The 11,617-nt window shown below is 32.6% G+C and overlaps 5 non-coding genes across 5 annotated transcripts; all 5 read right to left on the bottom strand.

Moving 5' to 3' along the window:
- Positions 1-664: 664 nt before the first annotated feature.
- Positions 665-736, bottom strand: Trnam-cau (transfer RNA methionine (anticodon CAU)). Its single transcript has one exon. It is a non-coding gene; the product is annotated as a tRNA-Met (tRNA).
- Positions 737-5,997: 5,261 nt separating this feature from the next.
- On the bottom strand, positions 5,998-6,069 carry Trnam-cau (transfer RNA methionine (anticodon CAU)). Its single transcript has one exon. It is a non-coding gene; the product is annotated as a tRNA-Met (tRNA).
- A 1,004-nt stretch (positions 6,070-7,073) lies between these two features.
- Positions 7,074-7,145, bottom strand: Trnam-cau (transfer RNA methionine (anticodon CAU)). Its single transcript has one exon. It is a non-coding gene; the product is annotated as a tRNA-Met (tRNA).
- Positions 7,146-8,143: 998 nt separating this feature from the next.
- Positions 8,144-8,215, bottom strand: Trnam-cau (transfer RNA methionine (anticodon CAU)). The gene has a single exon. It is a non-coding gene; the product is annotated as a tRNA-Met (tRNA).
- Positions 8,216-9,233: 1,018 nt separating this feature from the next.
- Trnam-cau (transfer RNA methionine (anticodon CAU)) lies at positions 9,234-9,305 on the bottom strand. Its single transcript has one exon. It is a non-coding gene; the product is annotated as a tRNA-Met (tRNA).
- Positions 9,306-11,617: the final 2,312 nt, after the last annotated feature.

Raw genomic sequence — 11,617 nt, 5'->3', positions numbered from 1 at the left:
AATAATTAAAAATTACTCTAGAATGACTTTGAATGAACTTGAAATTATTCAGCAGAGCGTCGATTCTATCTACGGGCCTCTATATCATTTTGTCTTTATATCTATTCCTAAAAACTGGAAATTTCTTGTGTTTATGCACTACAAAAATCAGTATGTTATAAACCTCCAACAATTTACACTGCAAAAGATGAATATTATGAGTCTAGTACACAACCACTGAACATCTCTACTAAGTGACATGTGTGATAGACATCTACCGATATATATGTGTGTGCTTTTATGCACCATGTATCATCTGTATGAGAAGACCTGCCAAGGCAAATACTGCACGTTAAGTTGGATATAAAGATTGCCTTTTCATACTAATATTGATTCTATCGCTAACAATCATCTATTAAGAAATATTATTGTTTGATTTCATCAACTACGGGGTGAATTTTTTACGTATGGATCCAATGTGTGTGTGTGTACCTTTATATATATATATATATATATATATATATATATATATATATATATATATATATATATATATATATATATATATTATATATATCTTTTTATATATAATAATGATTTTCCTTTTAGTTATTGAATATTGAACTACATAAATATTTGAGTATTTGATGAAAAAAAAAAAAAAGAATGAAAATTTTCGAAAAGTTAGCAGAGCGTAGTTTCGATCTACGGACCTCTGGGTTATGGGCCCAGCACGCTTCCACTGCGCCACTCTGCTTCATGGGATTAAAGGCGTATACATTACATTTTATTGATTGTTGGTAAATTTCCCTACAAGAATTGCAGAAAGCGAGAATTTATGTAATCATAATTTGTGCGATTTTCTATTGTAAGTCGTATTGGTGCTACAGTTATGTCGATTCTGTGTAGTTTTCATTCACGTTTGACCAAAGTATACCACACACACACACACAAAATATATGTAAATGTATATACGTATGGATGGATCGATGGATAAGGCAATGTGCCAACTATCTACTTTATTTGCTGTTATGGGGCCACCTCGTTCTTGCTGTTTGTTTGAGATTTCGTGAGAAACTTTTAGTCTTGACCTTTCTAGTTGAGGTTTGTATCTCCGAAATAATTAAAAATTACTCTAGAATGATTTTGAATGAACTTGAAATTATTCAGCAGAGCGTCGATTCTATCTACGGGCCTCTATATCATTTTGTCTTTATATCTATTCCTAAAAACTGGAAATTTCTTGTGTTTATGCACTACAAAAATCAGTGTTATAAACCTCCAACAATTTACACTGCAAAAGATGAATATTATGAGTCTAGTACACAACCACTGAACATCTCTACTAAGTGACATGTGTGATAGACATCTACCGATATATATGTGTGTGCTTTTATGCACCATGTATCATCTGTATGAGAAGACCTGCCAAGGCGAATACTGCACGTTAAGTTGGATATAAAGATTGCCTTTTCATACTAATATTGATTCTATCGCTAACAATCATCTATTAAGAAATATTATTGTTTGATTTCATCAACTACGGGGTGAATTTTTTACGTATGGATCCAATGTGTGTGTGTGTACCTTTATATATATATATATATATATATATATATATATATATATATTATATATATCTTTTTATATATAATAATGATTTTCCTTTTAGTTATTGAATATTGAACTACATAAATATTTGAGTATTTGATGAAAAAAAAAAAAAAACAAAGAAAATTTTCGAAAAGATAACAGAGCGTAGTTTCGATCTACGGACCTCTGGGTTATGGGCCCAGCCCGCTTCCACTGCGCCACTCTGCTTCATGGGATTAAAGGCATATATATTACATATTATTGATTGTTGGTAAATTTCCCTACAAGAATTACAGAAAGCGAGAATTTATGTAATCATAATTTGTGCGATTTTCTATTGTAAGACGTATTGGTGCTACAGTTATGTCGATTCTGTGTAGTTTTCATTCACGTTTGACCAAAGTATACCACACACACACACAAAATATATGTAAATGTATATGCATATGGATGGATCGATGGATAAGGCAATGTGCCAACTATCTACTTTATTTGCTGTTATGGGGCCACCTCGTTTTTGCTGCTTGTTTGGGATTTCGTGGGAAACTTTTAGTCTTGACCTTTCTAGTTGAGGTTTGTATTTCCGAAATAATTAAAAATTACTCTAGAATGACTTTGAATGAACTTGAAATTATTCAGCAGAGCGTCGATTCTATCTACGGGCCTCTATATCATTTTGTCTTTATATCTATTCCTAAAAACTGGAAATTTCTTGTGTTTATGCACTACAAAAATCAGTATGTTATAAACCTCCAACAATTTACACTGCACAAGATGAATATTATGAGTCTAGTACACAACCACTGAACATCTCTACTAAGTGACATGTGTGATAGACATCTACCGATATATATGTGTGTGCTTTTATGTACCATGTATCATCTGTATGAGAAGACCTGCCAAGGCGAATACTGCACGTCAAGTTGGATATAAAGATTGCCTTTTCATACTAATATTGATTCTATCGCTAACAATCATCTATTAAGAAATATTATTGTTTGATTTCATCAACTACGGGGTGAATTTTTTACGTATGGATCCAATGTGTGTGTGTGTACCTTTATATATATATATATATATATATATATATATATATATATATATATATATATATTATATATATCTTTTTATATATAATAATGATTTTCCTTTTAGTTATTGAATATTGAACTACATAAATATTTGAGTATTTGATGAAAAAAAAAAAAAGAAAGAAAATTTTCGAAAAGTTAGCAGAGCGTAGTTTCGATCTACGGACCTCTGGGTTATGGGCCCAGCACGCTTCCACTACGCCACTCTGCTTCATGGGATTAAAGGCGTATATATTACATATTATTGATTGTTGGTAAATTTCCCTACAAGAATTGCAGAAATCGAGAATTTATGTAATCATAATTTGTGCGATTTTCTATTGTAAGACGTATTGGTGCTACAGTTATGTCGATTCTGTGTAGTTTTCATTCACGTTTGAACAAAGTATACCACACACACACACAAAATATATGTAAATGTATATCCGTATGGATGGATCGATGGATAAGGCAATGTGCCAACTATCTACTTTATTTGCTGTTATGGGGCCACCTCGTTCTTGCTGTTTGTTTGAGATTTCGTGAGAAACTTTTAGTCTTGACCTTTCTAGTTGAGGTTTGTATTTCCGAAATAATTAAAAATTACTCTAGAATGACTTTGAATGAACTTGAAATTATTCAGCAGAGCGTCGATTCTATCTACGGGCCTCTATATCATTTTGTCTTTATATCTATTCCTAAAAACTGGAAATTTCTTGTGTTTATGCACTACAAAAATCAGTATGTTATAAACCTCCAACAATTTACACTGCAAAAGATGAATATTATGAGTCTAGTACACAACCACTGAACATCTCTACTAAGTGACATGTGTGATAGACATCTACCGATATATATGTGTGTGCTTTTATGCACCATGTATCATCTGTATGAGAAGACCTGCCAAGGCGAATACTGCACGTTAAGTTGGATATAAAGATTGCCTTTTCATACTAATATTGATTCTATCGCTAACAATCATCTATTAAGAAATATTATTGTTTGATTTCATCAACTACGGGGTGAATTTTTTACGTATGGATCCAATGTGTGTGTGTGTACCTTTATATATATATATATATATATATATATATATATATATATATATTATATATATCTTTTTATATATAATAATGATTTTCCTTTTAGTTATTGAATATTGAACTACATAAATATTTGAGTATTTGATGAAAAAAAAAAAAAAGAATGAAAATTTTCGAAAAGTTAGCAGAGCGTAGTTTCGATCTACGGACCTCTGAGTTATGGGCCCAGCACGCTTCCACTGCGCCACTCTGCTTCATGGGATTAAAGGCGTATACATTACATTTTATTGATTGTTGGTAAATTTCCCTACAACAATTGCAGAAAGCGAGAATTTATGTAATCATAATTTGTGCGATTTTCTATTGTAAGTCGTATTGGTGCTACAGTTATGTCGATTCTGTGTAGTTTTCATTCACGTTTGACCAAAGTATACCACACACACACACACAAAATATATGTAAATGTATATACGTATGGATGGATCGATGGATAAGGCAATGTGCCAACTATCTACTTTATTTGCTGTTATGGGGCCACCTCGTTCTTGCTGTTTGTTTGAGATTTCGTGAGAAACTTTTAGTCTTGACCTTTCTAGTTGAGGTTTGTATTTCCGAAATAATTAAAAATTACTCTAGAATGACTTTGAATGAACTTGAAATTATTCAGCAGAGCGTCGATTCTATCTACGGGCCTCTATATCATTTTGTCTTTATATCTATTCCTAAAAACTGGAAATTTCTTGTGTTTATGCACTACAAAAATCAGTATGTTATAAACCTCCAACAATTTACACTGCAAAAGATGAATATTATGAGTCTAGTACACAACCACTGAACATCTCTACTAAGTGACATGTGTGATAGACATCTACCGATATATATGTGTGTGCTTTTATGCACCATGTATCATCAGTATGAGAAGACCTGCCAAGGCGAATACTGCACGTTAAGTTGGATATAAAGATTGCCTTTTCATACTAATATTGATTCTATCGCTAACAATCATCTATTAAGAAATATTATTGTTTGATTTCATCAACTACGGGGTGAATTTTTTACGTATGGATCCAATGTGTGTGTGTGTACCTTTATATATATATATATATATATATATATATATATATATATATTATATATATCTTTTTATACATAATAATGATTTTCCTTTTAGTTATTGAATATTGAACTACATAAATATTTGAGTATTTGATGAAAAAAAAAAAAAAGAAAGAAAATTTTCGAAAAGTTAGCAGAGCGTAGTTTCGATCTACGGACCTCTGGGTTATGGGCTCAGCACGCTTCCACTGCGCCACTCTGCTTCATGGGATTAAAGGCGTATACATTACATTTTATTGATTGTTGGTAAATTTCCCTACAAGAATTGCAGAAAGCGAGAATTTATGTAATCATAATTTGTGCGATTTTCTATTGTAAGTCGTATTGGTGCTACAGTTATGTCGATTCTGTGTAGTTTTCATTCACGTTTGACCAAAGTATACCACACACACACACACAAAATATATGTAAATGTATATACGTATGGATGGATCGATGGATAAGGCAATGTGCCAACTATCTACTTTATTTGCTGTTATGGGGCCACCTCGTTCTTGCTGTTTGTTTGAGATTTCGTGAGAAACTTTTAGTCTTGACCTTTCTAGTTGAGGTTTGTATTTCCGAAATAATTAAAAATTACTCTAGAATGACTTTGAATGAACTTGAAATTATTCAGCAGAGCGTCGATTCTATCTACGGGCCTCTATATCATTTTGTCTTTATATCTATTCCTAAAAACTGGAAATTTCTTGTGTTTATGCACTACAAAAATCAGTATGTTATAAACCTCCAACAATTTACACTGCAAAAGATGAATATTATGAGTCTAGTACACAACCACTGAACATCTCTACTAAGTGACATGTGTGATAGACATCTACCGATATATATGTGTGTGCTTTTATGCACCATGTATCATCTGTATGAGAAGACCTGCCAAGGCGAATACTGCACGTTAAGTTGGATATAAAGATTGCCTTTTCATACTAATATTGATTCTATCGCTAACAATCATCTATTAAGAAATATTATTGTTTGATTTCATCAACTACGGGGTGAATTTTTTACGTATGGATCCAATGTGTGTGTGTGTACCTTTATATATATATATATATATATATATATATATATATATATATTATATATATCTTTTTATATATAATAATGATTTTCCTTTTAGTTATTGAATATTGAACTACATAAATATTTGAGTATTTGATGAAAAAAAAAAAAAAGAAAGAAAATTTTCGAAAAGTTAGCAGAGCGTAGTTTCGATCTACGGACCTCTGGGTTATGGGCCCAGCACGCTTCCACTGCGCCACTCTGCTTCATGGGATTAAAGGCGTATACATTACATTTTATTGATTGTTGGTAAATTTCCCTACAAGAATTGCAGAAAGCGAGAATTTATGTAATCATAATTTGTGCGATTTTCTATTGTAAGTCGTATTGGTGCTACAGTTATGTCGATTCTGTGTAGTTTTCATTCACGTTTGACCAAAGTATACCACACACACACACACAAAATATATGTAAATGTATATACGTATGGATGGATCGATGGATAAGGCAATGTGCCAACTATCTACTTTATTTGCTGTTATGGGGCCACCTCGTTCTTGCTGTTTGTTTGAGATTTCGTGAGAAACTTTTAGTCTTGACCTTTCTAGTTGAGGTTTGTATTTCCGAAATAATTAAAAATTACTCTAGAATGACTTTGAATGAACTTGAAATTATTCAGCAGAGCGTCGATTCTATCTACGGGCCTCTATATCATTTTGTCTTTATATCTATTCCTAAAAACTGGAAATTTCTTGTGTTTATGCACTACAAAAATCAGTATGTTATAAACCTCCAACAATTTACACTGCAAAAGATGAATATTATGAGTCTAGTACACAACCACTGAACATCTCTACTAAGTGACATGTGTGATAGACATCTACCGATATATATGTGTGTGCTTTTATGCACCATGTATCATCTGTATGAGAAGACCTGCCAAGGCGAATACTGCACGTTAAGTTGGATATAAAGATTGCCTTTTCATACTAATATTGATTCTATCGCTAACAATCATCTATTAAGAAATATTACTGTTTGATTTCATCAACTACGGGGTGAATTTTTTACGTATGGATCCAATGTGTGTGTGTGTACCTTTATATATATATATATATATGTATATATATATATATATATATATATATATATTATATATATCTTTTTATATATAATAATGATTTTCCTTTTAGTTATTGAATATTGAACTACATAAATATTTGAGTATTTGATGAAAAAAAAAAAAAAAGAAAGAAAATTTTCGAAAAGATAGCAGAGCGTAGTTTCGATCTACGGACCTCTGGGTTATGGGCCCAGCACGCTTCCACTGCGCCACTCTGCTTCATGGGATTAAAGGCGTATATATTACATATTATTGATTGTTGGTAAATTTCCCTACAAGAATTGCAGAAATCGAGAATTTATGTAATCATAATTTGTGCGATTTTCTATTGTAAGACGTATTGGTGCTACAGTTATGTCGATTCTGTGTAGTTTTCATTCACGTTTGACCAAAGTATACCACACACACACAGACACACACACACAAAATATATGTAAATGTATATGCATATGGATGGATCGATGGATAAGGCAATGTGCCAACTATCTACTTTATTTGCTGTTATGGGGCCACCTCGTTTTTGCTGCTTGTTTGGGATTTCGTGGGAAACTTTTAGTCTTGACCTTTCTAGTTGAGGTTTGTATTTCCGAAATAATTAAAAATTACTCTAGAATGACTTTGAATGAACTTGAAATTATTCAGCAGAGCGTCGATTCTATCTACGGGCCTCTATATCATTTTGTCTTTATATCTATTCCTAAAAACTGGAAATTTCTTGTGTTTATGCACTACAAAAATCAGTATGTTATAGACCTCCAACAATTTACACTGCAAAAGATGAATATTATGAGTCTAGTACACAACCACTGAACATCTCTACTAAGTGACATGTGTGATAGACATCTACCGATATATATGTGTGTGCTTTTATGTACCATGTATCATCTGTATGAGAAGACCTGCCAAGGCGAATACTGCACTGTCAAGTTGGATATAAAGATTGCCTTTTCATACTAATATTGATTCTATCGCTAACAATCATCTATTAAGAAATATTATTGTTTGATTTCATCAACTACGGGGTGAATTTTTTACGTATGGATCCAATGTGTGTGTGTGTACCTTTATATATATATATATATATATATATATATATATATTATATATATCTTTTTATGTATAATAATGATTTTCCTTTTAGTTATTGAATATTGAACTACATAAATATTTGAGTATTTGATGAAAAAAAAAAAAAAGAAAGAAAATTTTCGAAAAGTTAGCAGAGCGTAGTTTCGATCTACGGACCTCTGGGTTATGGGCCCAGCACGCTTCCACTGCGCCACTCTGCTTCATGGGATTAAAGGCGTATACATTACATTTTATTGATTGTTGGTAAATTTCCCTACAAGAATTGCAGAAAGCGAGAATTTATGTAATCATAATTTGTGCGATTTTCTATTGTAAGACGTATTGGTGCTACAGTTATGTCGATTCTGTGTAGTTTTCATTCACGTTTGACCAAAGTATACCACACACACACACACAAAATATATGTAAATGTATATACGTATGGATGGATCGATGGATAAGGCAATGTGCCAACTATCTACTTTATTTGCTGTTATGGGGCCACCTCGTTCTTGCTGTTTGTTTGAGATTTCGTGAGAAACTTTTAGTCTTGACCTTTCTAGTTGAGGTTTGTATTTCCGAAATAATTAAAAATTACTCTAGAATGACTTTGAATGAACTTGAAATTATTCAGCAGAGCGTCGATTCTATCTACGGGCCTCTATATCATTTTGTCTTTATATCTATTCCTAAAAACTGGAAATTTCTTGTGTTTATGCACTACAAAAATCAGTGTTATAAACCTCCAACAATTTACACTGCAAAAGATGAATATTATGAGTCTAGTACACAACCACTGAACATCTCTACTAAGTGACATGTGTGATAGACATCTACCGATATATATGTGTGTGCTTTTATGCACCATGTATCATCTGTATGAGAAGACCTGCCAAGGCGAATACTGCACGTTAAGTTGGATATAAAGATTGCCTTTTCATACTAATATTGATTCTATCGCTAACAATCATCTATTAAGAAATATTATTGTTTGATTTCATCAACTACGGGGTGAATTTTTTACGTATGGATCCAATGTGTGTGTGTGTACCTTTATATATATATATATATATATATATATATATATATATATATATATATATATATATATATATATATATTATATATATCTTTTTATATATAATAATGATTTTCCTTTTAGTTATTGAATATTGAACTACATAAATATTTGAGTATTTGATGAAAAAAAAAAAAAAAGAAAGAAAATTTTCGAAAAGATAGCAGAGCGTAGTTTCGATCTACGGACCTCTGGGTTATGGGCCCAGCACGCTTCCACTGCGCCACTCTGCTTCATGGGATTAAAGGCGTATATATTACATATTATTGATTGTTGGTAAATTTCCCTACAAGAATTGCAGAAATCGAGAATTTATGTAATCATAATTTGTGCGATTTTCTATTGTAAGACGTATTGGTGCTACAGTTATGTCGATTCTGTGTAGTTTTCATTCACGTTTGACCAAAGTATACCACACACACACACACACACACACACACAAAATATATGTAAATGTATATGCATATGGATGGATCGATGGATAAGGCAATGTGCCAACTATCTACTTTATTTGCTGTTATGGGGCCACCTCGTTTTTGCTGCTTGTTTGGGATTTCGTGGGAAACTTTTAGTCTTGACCTTTCTAGTTGAGGTTTGTATTTCCGAAATAATTAAAAATTACTCTAGAATGACTTTGAATGAACTTGAAATTATTCAGCAGAGCGTCGATTCTATCTACGGGCCTCTATATCATTTTGTCTTTATATCTATTCCTAAAAACTGGAAATTTCTTGTGTTTATGCACTACAAAAATCAGTATGTTATAAACCTCCAACAATTTACACTGCAAAAGATGAATATTATGAGTCTAGTACACAACCACTGAACATCTCTACTAAGTGACATGTGTGATAGACATCTACCGATATATATGTGTGTGCTTTTATGTACCATGTATCATCTGTATGAGAAGACCTGCCAAGGCGAATACTGCACGTCAAGTTGGATATAAAGATTGCCTTTTCATACTAATATTGATTCTATCGCTAACAATCATCTATTAAGAAATATTATTGTTTGATTTCATCAACTACGGCGTGAAATGTTTACGTATGGATCCAATGTGTGTGTGTGTACCTTTATATATATATATATATATATATATATATATATATATATAACTTTTATATATATATCTTTTTACTTGTTTCAGTAATTTGACTGCGGCCTTGCTGGGGCACCACCTTTAGTCGAGCAAATCAACCCCATGACTTTTTCCTTGTAAGCCTAGTACTTATTCTATAGGTCTCTTTGCCGAACTGAAAAAGACCATTGCATTGTCTTTTGAGTTCGTTGGTGTTTGGGTTTGGACGGGCTAAATATGGGGTGACACGTGAATTTCTGTTTGTATGTTTAGCAAGGGTGGTTTTTTTTATCCGGGTGCTGCTGGTGGTGATATGTCTTGTATGAATGGATTAACTGTGGATTGGATTTGTTTGGGGCAAATGAGTAGGATGTTCGTGTTTTGTGTGTGCGCGGTGTGAATGCGGGTTTTTGGTTATCTTTGTTTTTGATGCGTTCTTTATTTGAGATAACTGAGTAAGTTTGTGGTTTGTGTGTGTGTATGTTGTGGTTGTGGGTTTTTGTTTGTCTTTGGTGTTATTTTTTTATGGAAGCGCGGGGGTACTTTTCATCTTTGTTTTTTTTTGTTTTTTTTCTTAACATTGTCCATCGGCACTTTTATTTTATTGACCTCGAGAGGATGAAAGGCAAAGTCAACCTAGGCGGAATTTGAACTGAGAACGCGAAGACGGATCATGATGCCCGGCTTGCTAATGATTCTGCCAGCTCGCCGCCTTTTTCATGTAAAATATTTATCAATATTATTTGATAAAAGAGAGAGAGAAAAAAAGAAAAAAGCGGTAATTAGCAGAGCTTAGTTTCGATCTACGGATCTCTGGGTTATGGGCCCAGCATGCTTCCACTGCGCCACTCTGCTTCCGAATGGCGTTGACCGTATATATAACACATTATTGGTTTTTGTAAGGTTCCATACACCGTTTAATGTTATTTCTTTTTCTGACGTATAACGTTCTTTAACAAAAAATTAAAAAATTGTACGATTTCTCCAATGATTCTGTGAAATTTCTGCTCATTCGATGCTTATCTTTATATTTAATGTCCTTAATTTATTCCTGTAGATAGTTCTCAGTAATAACACCAGTATTTTGATATTTCCGACGAAATAATGATTTTCCTTTTAGGTATTGAATATTGAACTACATAAATATTTGAGTATTTGATGAAGAAAAAAAAAAAAAGAAAGAAAATTTTCGAAAAGATAGCAGAGCGTAGTTTCGATCTACGGACCTCTGGGTTATGGGCCCAGCACGCTTCCACTGCGCCACTCTGCTTCATGGGATTAAAGGCGTATATATTACATTTTATTGATTGTTGGTAAATTTCCCTACAAGAATTGCAGAAAGCGAGAATTTATGTAATCATAATTTGTGCGATTTTCTATTGTAAGACGTATTGGTGCTACAGTTATGTCGATTCTGTGTAGTTTTCATTCACGTTTGACCAAAGTATACCACACACACAC

The sequence above is a fragment of the Octopus bimaculoides genome, chromosome 7, assembly GCF_046866305.1.
Source record: "Octopus bimaculoides isolate indiv1 chromosome 7, ASM4686630v1, whole genome shotgun sequence".
Classification (NCBI taxonomy): Eukaryota; Metazoa; Mollusca; class Cephalopoda; order Octopoda; family Octopodidae; genus Octopus; species Octopus bimaculoides.
The sequence above is the reverse complement of the archived record's forward strand: the minus strand, read 5'-3'. Positions and strand labels throughout refer to the sequence as shown.